Source organism: Oncorhynchus tshawytscha, linkage group LG20 (genome assembly GCF_018296145.1).
Source record: "Oncorhynchus tshawytscha isolate Ot180627B linkage group LG20, Otsh_v2.0, whole genome shotgun sequence".
NCBI classification, from domain to species: Eukaryota; Metazoa; Chordata; class Actinopteri; order Salmoniformes; family Salmonidae; genus Oncorhynchus; species Oncorhynchus tshawytscha.
Window position 1 is genome coordinate 21,412,626 of NC_056448.1, and position 12,084 is coordinate 21,424,709.

Here is a 12,084-nt window from a genome sequence, read left to right on the forward strand (position 1 = left end):
GTTTAGGTATAATATTATAACACTTAAAGGTTAACTTCTGAGTTTGGGATGCTGAAGATAAATTGGGTTAGAGGGCAGTTTGAACTGTTTTATCAGATGGTAACAGTGGAAATCTCCCGATTTTGTCCTCTTTGCCCTCGCCACAAAACCCAGACTTAGTGGCTCAGATTGCCACTTTTGAGGTTTAGATGATTATCAGGTTTGCTGTCCTCTTTTGGTCTGGCGGTGCTGTGTAAATGCTTCTCAATTTTCAGATTATGTTTGGGTCCTCCACCCCTTCTCACCTTCAGGTAGGCTACATCTAAGACAAGAATTGTAAAGGACAGAAAGGTACTCTTTTAGCAACACGCAAAATAAAGTGCCCATCCACAGATGTGAAATCACAGAGACTGAAGTATTGGAAAAGCATGAAGGGCTTCCACCACAGGAATATCATCCTTCAATCTGTCCTGATAATGCTGCCTATACATGCAAACCGTAGTTGATTAAACAGAGATGTCCCAGTGGTTTAGCATATTTGAATGGAATTATTTGAACAGAGAAACATATAAACTCTGCTCTTCTTTCCTCTGCTCCTGTCTCGTTTTTTGGCCTTCCCTTCTTCTCCTCCTTTACCTCAAGACAGACCGCTGAGTGACTGCTTCATTTCTCTTGTCACCCCCCCTCTCCCCCCTCCGTCCCCATCAACAGTGCAATAGGGGTAAATTGCAGGGTAGGGAGAGCCCAGGTCCTAGATTTGGGCAGGCGGGGGCTTCCGACCCTGTCATTTGACCATGACAGGCTCATTCTGACTGGGGTGAGATACAGTGGTGCTGGCCTGTCTGCCAGCCACAGTGGAGGAGGGTGAAGATGGCCGGTGCCTATTACAGCTGTCTGATTTGAGTTGGTCCTGGAAGGACGAATGATGAGGTTGGACACAGGAAACGCCATGGCCCTCTTCTGATAATCCCCCCCCCACGTTCTGATGGAGCGGAAGATAAGATATGCTTTATATGTCCATGCGAGATACAAATGTCTTCTGCTTTTTTATCCAACCCCCCGATATGCATGCATTCAGCGGCCAGTTTATTAGGTACACCAATCTATACTGAAAAAATATATAAATACAAAACATAGATGTGTTTACATCCCTGTTACTGAACATTTCTCCTTTGCCAAGATAATCCATCCACCTGGCATATCAAGAAGCTGATTAAACAGCATCATTACACAGGTGCACCTTGTGCTGGGGACAATAAAAGGCCACTCTAAAATGTGCAGTGTGGAATTGACATGGTGACTGCAGGAATGTCCACCAGAGCTGTTGCCAGAGAATTGAATGTTAATTTATATTCCATAAACTGCTTTCAACGTCATTTTAGAGAATTTGGCAGTATGTCCAACCGGCCTCACAACTGGAGGCCACGTGTAACCACGCCAGCCCAGGACCTCCACATCAGTCTTCTTCACCTGCGGGATCGCCTTTGTCCGCCGCCATCCCAGGAGGCACCATCCGGTACCACGCTCACCTGGACATGGAGACCTTCACCATGGGCCAAGAGGTCAGGAGGATCAAACAGGGCCTGGCTGTCAAGTTCTCTGAGATGCTTTACAACGGTACATTTGGAGAATACCGCAAGTAAAACCTCAAACATTAAAACAATGCTCACAGAACATTCAGCATTGGTGGATTCACTTCATATGGAGGGGTGGGCAGGGTTATTTTCTCTCCTAGAACACACACAAAATTATTGGTCAAAAACGGTCTCTATCCAGCCTTATATAACTTTCCCTTGCTTTCAAATCACCTGACATTGATGATAAATAGGTAAAATTGTGCAAAATACATAACAATGTGTAGTACCCACCTGTCATGGATGATGAATGGCAGACGGCAGCGATTTAGTGCCAGAACACCTCACACAGTGGTGATCACAGTGATTGACAGGTGAGGAGTGACTGTGTCACTAGAAGTTGTGTGTTGTGTATCTCTGTGACTGAATGACTGGGCCTAGCTGCCTGTACGCCTGGCTCAAGTACAGCGAGAGGGCAGGCTAGTAACTGAAAGGTTGCAAGTTCAAATTCCTGAGCTGACAAGGTACAAATCTGTCGTTCTGCCCCTGAACAAGGCAGTTAACCCACTGTTCCTAGGCTGTCATTGAAAATAGGAATTTGTTCTTAACTGACTTGCCTAGTGAAATAAAGTTTTTTTTTTAAAGGGGCAGGTCTACATCGTGAGTCGCCCAAATGGGCCGTGAGTCGCAACAGGGAACTGGTCAGGTCAAGACATATAGCATTGTGTGTATGCCCATTATCTCTGGATATGGGTACAGTATAATCAGTTCAGTGCATATATGCGGTGTCTCCATTGTTTGCTCTGGTCACTTGCCCTTATCCTCCACTGACCCCACACCAACAATAAATGGACACTGGCTACAATGACATCAGAGAGTGGAGCAGGGGTGTCAAGCTCAATTTCTGGAGGCTCCTCTCATCCCCAACCCCCCCAGAGTCATTTCAGGCCCCTGACCCCCTGTGCCCTTTATGCCCCCTGGGCTGGCTCAGTGCTGACCAAAGCAAAGCCCCCATATGCCTCTTTCCATCTCCCTGCCACCGCTAATGGCATTTCCAGCCAATGGAGAGGAGAGCTCTGCTTTTAGGGCCAAAGCACAGGTTTCATTCTAGTTAAGCAGGGGGAGGTGTGCAACTGAGATCTTGACCGCTCTCTGTCATACACACACGCACACGCACACAATCACTCTCACATGCACAAACTCGCTCTCTGTCTCTCTCTCTCACACACACACACACATAATCCTGCTGGACGTGTGGCTCAGGGGGACTTGACGTCAGGGTGACTGAGTGTTGGGTTGCACTAGAGGAGTCCTTAGAGGCACTATTCTGAGGTAACAGATGGGCTGAGTGTCCTGTGAAGGATCCCATTGTGGCCCAAAGTCCACCTGAAGAACCGCCCCGCGCTCACTCACATGCATCATTTCACCCTCCAACCCCAGGCTTAGACTGTAAGACCATGGCGTCCGGCTACCTGCGTCTTCTCGACAATGTCATTAATACAGTGGTACGGCACCACACACACACAGCGTTGATCTGGGACAAATGTCACAAAGTTGACTGCTAGGTGTTTGGCGGTCAATTAGACCACAGGGTCTTTCTGTGTATTCACCTTCTGGAAACCATCTTCCATAGCCATTCGACGTCTCATAGACGGCACTCATAAGATGGTAGTTAGTTAGACAGGGAGCTTTGTTTTGAGAGTTGATGATGGCATCTTCTTTTTTTCTCTCCCTGTCGCGTTTATTCTGTTGTTCTTTGATTTCCTCCAGTGCGGTGTGTCTCTGAAGGATGAGTGCAGGTCTTAGATTAGCAGCTTGGGCCCAGTGGAGGAGGAGCAGAGGGTGGGAGGGGGGGTCAGCGCTGCAGGTAGAAATGACTGTAATTACATAGAGCACATACACACTCTCTCTCACACCTTTACAAATACACACAGAGAAGGAGAAAGGACCGAGCCACAAGAGGCCTATATAATAGAAGATGTTCACAGGCACCATGGTTACATCACAGGAGTTGCTTACAAAAGAGTGGTTACAGACAGAAAAACATCAGGTTAAATCCATTTCCTCTACATTTAATCTACTTAGGAGTTGATACACAACTGGGATTTTGTCTACAAATTACTTGTGTGCCTGTTTGTCTGTGTATTTGTGGTTGTTTTTTCCTCTGAAATCACAAACATTAAGAGCAAATGCATTGAGACAAATCGATTTGACATTTTACATAGAGTGGAACATCAATGATACAATTATTCCTGTGGTTAATAATGTAATTTATCATCCTACGTCTCCTGTGGGCTAGACGGGTGTTGAATCACTTTTTCAGCTTAGAATGAGCAGTAGTATGAGCTATTTCCCAACCACATGAGCTTACACACTAACTTATCTTGTACCCCCAGTCTTTTCCCCGGTATGGACGTGCAGGGAGACTACGAACCGTGTGACACCTCTGGATTCATCAAGATCAACGCTGTCAGGCCTGTGTCCAAAAAAGTTGAATATTTTCAAGAAGGTTTCTTGAGTGTTAACCACATGTTTTGTTGTCAATCAACTAATTCTCTGTCTCTCTCACTACAGGCTAAGGGAGCACCACCGTTTGCAGGGTGAAGCTCGCTCCAAGCACTAGGCAGTCGGACCATCTTCTCTCTCTCTCCACTGTGTCTTCAGCAGCTTTAGACTTCCCAACATTTACTCTCTCACCCATCTTGCCTTTCCAGAGTAGTTCTCTAGTTGAATATCTCATATTAGGAGGTGTTACTATTGCTGCCACACTTTAATGTTGTGCTTTAGAGAGTAAATTAAAATGCTTACATTGGTTCAGTATATTTGATGTGCTGTTTTGGCACAGAACAGTCATATCAGGCCTCAAATGAGAAAATGGACACACTTAAACTCATTTCAGTAATTCAGGGCTACATGTTTAAGACTTTGTTTGTAGATGTTCTGTGATGGGGTTGATGGTATCAGGGAAGTATATGAAGCTGTTGTCTAATGGGAGGTTGGTTGGTTGCACTGGTGTGTTTGGGCCTTGTTGCTAGGCTAGCTGCCATCTACTGTAGTGGAAGTGATGAGGCTATTTCAGAGCTGTGATGGCACAGCTGGAGTGGAAGGAGAGGTCAATTGGCTGTAGATGTAGACCATGCTCAGCATGTGTGCTCTGTTCATCCAAGCTGCGTATGGACAGACAGCCTGGAAGGGACTAACATATTATGCTCATACACTGAGTGTGCAAAACATTTCCATGACATAAACCTGACCAGGTGAAAGCTATGATCCCTTATTAGTGTCACCTGTTAAATCCACATCAATCAGTGTAGATGAAGGGGAGGAGACAGGTTAAATAAGGATTTTTAAGCCTTGTGACAAGGTATGGTAGTAGTGTCAGGCGCACTGGTTTGAGTTTGTCAAGAACTGCAACGCTGCTGGGTTTTTCACGCTCAACAGTTTCCTGTGTGTATCAAGAATAGTCCTCTACCCAAAGGACATCCAGCTAAGTTGACACAACTGAGAAGCTTTGGAGTCAACATGGCCCAGCATCCCTGTGGAATTCTTTCGACACCTTGTAGAGTCAATACTTCAATGAATTATTGCAGTTAAATTATGACTTCTCTCTGAGTCTCTCAAGTGACATAGATGTGCGTGACTCACTGCAGAATTAATGTTACACGGTTGAATTTAAACAAACTGCTTTTAAAGTAAGTGTTTTTAAAGTAAGGCCGGCCTGAGGTAGACCCAGGATGGAGCCCTCCTGCTGGGCCTAATGGCCGGTGGTGGATCCACGGGTTCTTTCAGTCCCACCAGAACCCCTCAGCCCTGCTCAATTACACTGCAGGCGTCTCAGTCTGCCTGGTCAATTACCAGCTAGCCCTGGCATTTAGAGACATGTGCATACGTTCAGCAGGTCGCCTGTAATCACTGGCCTTTGGGGTGGGGTAGGGAGAAGGGGGGGAATTGCTTGTGCAGAAAATGAAGTATTCAGATTAGCCAGTGAAGCTGAAGGAGAAAGGATGGTATGGTAGTACGACTGTCACTCTCAATCTGTGGTCTGTTTGTGGGAGCTCAGTATAGCTCTGTGTAAGGGGAAGATGGTTCTGACCTTTCACCTTTTGTCTTACCCAAGTCATTAGCCATATAAATTATGCAGATTGACATCATGTGAACATACTCAGCTAGATGTGTGTGAGAGAGTGAGAGTGGTGGAGAGTGTGGTCAATGTGGCAGCAGTCAATGGTCACCGTTCAGAGCAAAGAACATAAGCCTGTCCAAGGATTGGATGACATCATGAGAATGACCTGGGATGTGTGTACCTTATGGGTGTGTGTTGCACTGTGTTGTCTCATGTTCCAGTGCCAGCCAGCCCCCTGCTCCACCCGCCTACGGCTCCACAGCTACCTACGGATCGGCCAGGTATGAAACCAGTGACACCTGACCAAGGGAATTAATCATCCTTGACCCTAAGTCAATTACCCCTCATTACCCACTCTCTGTTGGCCTCTCCAGGGAGCAGCGCCACAATGGGACGACATGAAAGTCAACAGCGTCACTGAATGGAGCCCTGTCTGTCTCTTCAGGAGCCGACCTTCACTCCCTGTCACTCTCACAGCACACAAAAGCCACCATTGTTCCCAGGTTACTTTGGCCTCTTGAGACAGAGCCTCTACTGTTTTGTGACAGAGAGGGTACACTGGTGCAGGTGATTTGTCTCTGATGTAGCGAAGATCGTGAACTACATGGACTCTAGTCCAATGTGTAGCTACAATGTATAAAATGTATTTCAAATTATATACAGTAGCAGTCAAAAGTTTGGACACCGACTCATTCAAGGGCTTTTCTTTATTTTTACTATTTTCTACATTGTAGAATAATAGTGAAGACATCAAAACTATGAAATAACACATGGAATTGTGTAGTAACCAAAAAAGTGTTAAACAAATCAAAATATATTTTATATTTGAGATTCTTCAATGTAGCCACTGATGACAGCTTTGCACACTCTTGGCCTTCTCTCAACCAGCTTCACCTGGAATGCTTTCCAACAGACTTGAAGGAGTTCCCACATATGCTGAGCACTTGTTGGCTGCTTTTCCTTCACTCTGCGGTCCAACTCATCCCAAACCATCTCAATTGGGTTGAAGTCAGGTGATTGTGGAGGCCAGGTCATCTGATGCAGCACTCCATCACTCTCCTTCTTGGCCAAATTGCCCTTACACAGCCTGGAGGTGTGTTGGGTCATTGACCTGTTGTAAAACAAATGATGGTCCCACTAAGCGCAAACCAGATGGGATGGTGTATCGCTGCAGAATACTGTGGTAGCAATGCTGGTTAAGTGTGCCTTGAATTCTAAATAAAACACTGACAATGTCACCAGCAAACCCCCACTCCCCCCCACCATAACACCTCCTCCTCCATGCTTCACAGTGGGAACCACACATGTGGAGATCATCCGTTCGCCTACTTTGCGTCTCACAGAGACACGGCGGTTGGATCCAAAACTCTCAAGTTTGGACTCATCAGACCAAAGGACAGATTTCCATCGGTCCATCAACCATGAAGGCCTGGTTCACACAGTCTCCTCTGAACAGTTGATGTTGAGATGTCTGTTACTTGAACTCTGTGGAGCATTTATTTGGGCTGCAATTTCTGAGGCTGATAATTGTAATGAACTTGTCTTCTGCAGCAGAGGTAACTCTGAGTCTTCCTTTCCTGTGGCGGTCCTCATGAGAGCCAGTTTCTTCATAGCACTTGATGGTTTTTGCTACTGCACTTGAAGAAACTTTCACAGTTCTTGAAATGTTCCAGATTGACTGACCTTCATGTCTTAAGGTAATGATGGTCTGTTGTTTCTCTTTGCTTATTTGAACTGTTCTTGCCGTAATATGGACTTGGTCATTTACCAAACAGGGCTATCTTCTGTATACCACCCCTAACTTGTCACAACACAACTGATTGGCTCAAACACATTAAGAAGGAAAGAAATTCCACAGTGTAACTTTTAACAAGGCACACCTGTTAATTGAAATGCATTCCAGGTGACTACCTCATGAAGCTGGTTGATAGAATGCCAAGAGTGTGCAAAGCTGTCATCAAGGCAAACGGTGGCTACTTTGAAGAATCTCAAATATAAAATATATTTTCATTTGTTTAAAACTTTTTTGGTTACTACATGATTCCATATGTGTTATTTCATATTGTTGATCTCTTCACTGTTATTCTACAATGTAGAAAATGGTACAAATGAAGAAAAACCCTTGAATGAGTAGGTATGTCCAAACTTTTGACTGGTACTGTATATTTTTATTTTTCTCTCAGAATTCATCTTTACCTGCGCTAAGAAATAACTGTACTAGAAACAGTATATCTTGAATCAAGTCATCCTCACGACTATAAACCGAAGTTAATGGTATACACTGAAACAGTAAAGACAGCTAGGAGTATATTAAACACAGAAGATTAGTATTTTAAAACAGAATGTCTTGGGTCATTAAATCCTAGCCTATAGTCTGAAGGAGTCTGGGGTCCCAGGTTCACTGGCCTCTGCTCTAAATGTCAGACAGCACAAAAGAAGCTGGAACAATAACAGTCCACAGGAGGTCGATTACCTGCAATTAGAATGCAAGTCAGGTCCCATCATTATGGTGAACCTGTAACCTAAGACCACAGACCCATATTCCTCCGTTATGTCTGTAGTGCACTTCACCCTGGGACTGGGAGTGGTAGACCCTGCATCACCTGTGTCCACGGTTCCCAGCTATACAACTTGAATGGTGGTAGTAGCGCAAGAGTAATGTTTTTTATCCTTCCCTGTGTTCTCTCCTTAATCTGCACTGAGGTAGTCTCTTGTGACAGACGAAAACATTAAGAGGCCATTAGTTACACGAGCTTTGGTTCTTGGTGCCGAGTAAATTGGCACTGAGGAAGGAACTGGATTGGTGAAATCAAATTAACAATATGCATTTACCTTATTGCCTTCACCTTTACTGGGTTTACAGAACATAACACATGAAGGTGAGGGGAAATGCACCAAAATGCACCAAACAAAAATAGAAATTCAACATGTAAAGTGTTGGTCCCATGTTTTGTGAGCTGAAATAAAAGATCCCAGAAATGTTCCATACGCACAGAAAGCTTATTTGTCACATGCGCCGAATACAGGTGTAGACCTTACCGTGAAATGCTTACTTACAAGCCCTTAACCAACAGTGCAGTTAAGAAAATATTTACCAAATAGACTAAAGTAAAAAATAATTAAAAGTAACAGAATATTATAACAATAATGAGGCTATATACATGGGGTTCAGGTTAGAGGTCATTTGACTATTTCTATGTACTGTTCCTACTGTGTAAAGTGGAACCACTGGGTTTAGCGGATATAGGAACTAGGTGACTTAATCCCATTTTACTGGGATTAGATGAGGACGGTACAAGGATGTGTCTTGTGACACCAAAGTTGTCTTGCCAACTCCACCATCATGTTCGACTAATGAGTCACAGTATGTTTAATGTAAAGCAAAACCAGGCTGTGAAAGTGGATCAGATAACTCCAGGCTGTATCACAACCGGCCGTGATTGGGAGTCCCATAGGGCGGCGCACAATTGGCCCAGCATCGTCCGGGTTTGGCCGGTGTGGGCCGTCATCGTAAATAAGAATTTGTTCTTAACTGACTTGCCTAGTTAAATAAAGGTTAAATATGTATGTTTTAAAAGCTGTGTTTTTTTTACAAATGTAAAACTCTGAGAAACGTATAGCAGCCTCTCCTTTTGTAGTGCTTATTCTTCTGGACTGTAAGGCCTACCTAGCTGTCTAATATGCATGGATCCTGTGTTCACGGTTGTTCAGACAGACTGTGGTTTCTGGTGTCAAAGGACATTGGTACAGTATGTTCCTCTCTCCAGGATCTATAAACAGATGGGGGGCCATTCTGTTCACAGTCTTTTCTTTGTTTGGGCCCCGCTGGTGATGAAATATTGATGGAAAAATATAAATATTTTGCCTAGTACTTAATGTTGCGCATCTGATAGGGTTCATGAGTGTTTGGGATCCCCTGTCTCCTGTTACAGCCAGTGAGATGCCCCATCCTGTACCACTCCACCATTCACTAGTAGACTTATGGGGACAGGGCTAGTCAATAGCCTTTTACAATGCCAGATAAAGTTACCAAACTGTCTATTGGTCTACTCTAGTAGGTCTTTGTGGCCATACTGAATCTTGTTCACTAAAATAACCCCCCTCCCAAAACAATATGTTGGGAAGTTTGGCAGATTCACAATGTGGTCCCTCATTAAAACTGCACTGAATTTCCATTTTGTATTCCATCATCTGCAAAATAATATCTAACACACGTTTTAAAATGTCCCATCATATTTACAATATAGTATTATAACAGAATTATATTATATATATATAATATATGCGCCTACCTGCTGTCTACTCCACTCCATTCATACCTCTCTGTTCCTCTTTGTCACAACAGTGTTAGTGTAGGGATGGATGTGATTGATTGTTTGCCCTGTGTCCCATTCAGACCAATACAAATCAATAGATGACCAATCCATAGGGTCTAAACCTGCTCTGAGAGGGGCTTTCCTCCCCCAATCAGTCCCATTGAGGGAGTGGGCAGCCTGGAAGTCTTCACAGATCTCACCAGGGAGGAGCAGCCAGGATCAGAGGGGTCTGGTCTCTATCAATCTATCCATCTCATAACCAGCTGCCCTGTGGGCTTAGACCAGCCCCAGAACCCACCACCACCACCAAACCCACCACCACCAACTCCCCAGGACAGCAGTAAAGTAGCATGTTGATCTCAAATCAATAGATTTATCTCCCTGACAGTGACTACTCCCTCCGGCTCCCTCCCTGGAGTCTGCTGGTTTGTTAGCAGGCACACTCATTATGTCCTTCGATTTGTTTCTGGAAGAGGTGGTGAATGGATGAGTGGCCTATCAGTTTCAAGGTTCTGATCCTGCTTGAGTCTGAGTGTATCCCTAGGAAGCCAAATCCTTTTTATGTTTAATGGCCTTAATGGTCCTGTTTATACAGTGCATTCGGAAAGTACTCAGTACTCCTTATTCTAAAATGTTTGAAATAGTTTTTCCTTCATCAATTTACACACAATACCCCATAATGACCAAGCAAAAACTGATTTGTAGAAATTTGTGAACCTTTTAATTTAACATTTTTAACATATCACATGTACATAAGTATTCAGACACTTTACTCAACACTTTGTTGAAGCACCTTTGGTAGCGATTACAGAATTGAGTCTTCTTGGGTATGACGCTACAAACTTGGCACACCTGTATTTGGGGAGCTTCTCACATTCTTCTCTGCAGATCCTCTCAAGCTCTGTCAGGTTGGATGGGGAGCGTCGCTGCACAGCTATTCTCAGGTCTCTCCAGAGATGTTCGATCGGGTTCAAGTCCGGGCTTTGGCTGGGCCGCTCAAGGGCATTCAGAGACTTATCCCAAAGCTACTCATGCGTTGTCTTTGCTGTGTGCTTAGGGTCGTTGTCCTGTTGGAAGATGAACCTTCAGTCTGAGATCTTGAGCACTCTGGAGCAAGTTTTTTTATCGAGGATCTCTCTGTACTTTGCTGCATCCATCTTTCCCTCGATCCTGACTGGTCTCCCAGTCCCTGCTGCTGAAAAACATCCCCACAGCATGATGCTGCCATCACCATGCTTCTCCGTAGGGATGGTATTGGCCAGGTGATGAGCGGTGCCTGGTTTCCTCCAGACATGATGCTTGGAATTCAGGCCAAAGAGTTCAATCTTGGTTTCATCAGACCAGAGAATCTTGTTTCTCATGGTCCCTTAGGTGCCTTTTGGCAAACTCCAAGCGGGCTGTCATGTGCCTTTTACTGAGGAGTGGCTTCCATCTGGCCACTCTACCATAAAGGCCTGATTGGTGGAGTGCTGCAGAGATGGTTGTCCTTCCACAGAGGAACTCTGGATTCTTGGTCACCTCCCTGACCAAGGCCCTTCTCCCCCGATTGCTCAGTTTGGCCGGGTGGCCAGCTCTAGGACGTCTTGGTGGTTCCAAACTTCATCCATTTAAGAATGATGACCACCGTGTTCTTGGGGACCTTCAATGCTACAGAAATGTTTTGGTAACCTTCCCCGGATCTGTGCCTCGACACAATCCTGTCTTGGAGCTCTACGTGTAAGGATCGACGCTAGTAGAGACGAGAAGCAGGTACAGGGAGTGAACATTTAATTATCAACGGACATGGAACGGAACAGGACAGTGTCTGGACAACAACACATAACAACATTAATGCTGACACAGGGAGCAAACGGGGGAGCAGACACTTATAGATGGGGCAATCAACAAAGGGAAGGAGTCCAGGTGAGTCCAATGAGTGCTGCTGCGCATAATGATGGTGAAATGTGTTGGTAATGAAGGACAGTCTGGCGCCCTCGAGTGCCAGAGAGGGAGAGCGGGAGCAGGTGTGACACTAAGGACAATTCCTTCAACCTCATGGCTTGGTTTTTGCTCTGACATGCACTGTCAACTGTGGGACCTTATATAGACATGT

General features: G+C 44.9%; 1 pseudogene; it reads left to right on the plus strand.

The window, feature by feature from the left end:
• LOC112219727 overlaps positions 1–6,078 on the plus strand; it is a 44,650-nt pseudogene extending 38,572 nt beyond the window's left edge.
• The last annotated feature ends 6,006 nt before the right edge of the window (positions 6,079–12,084 follow it).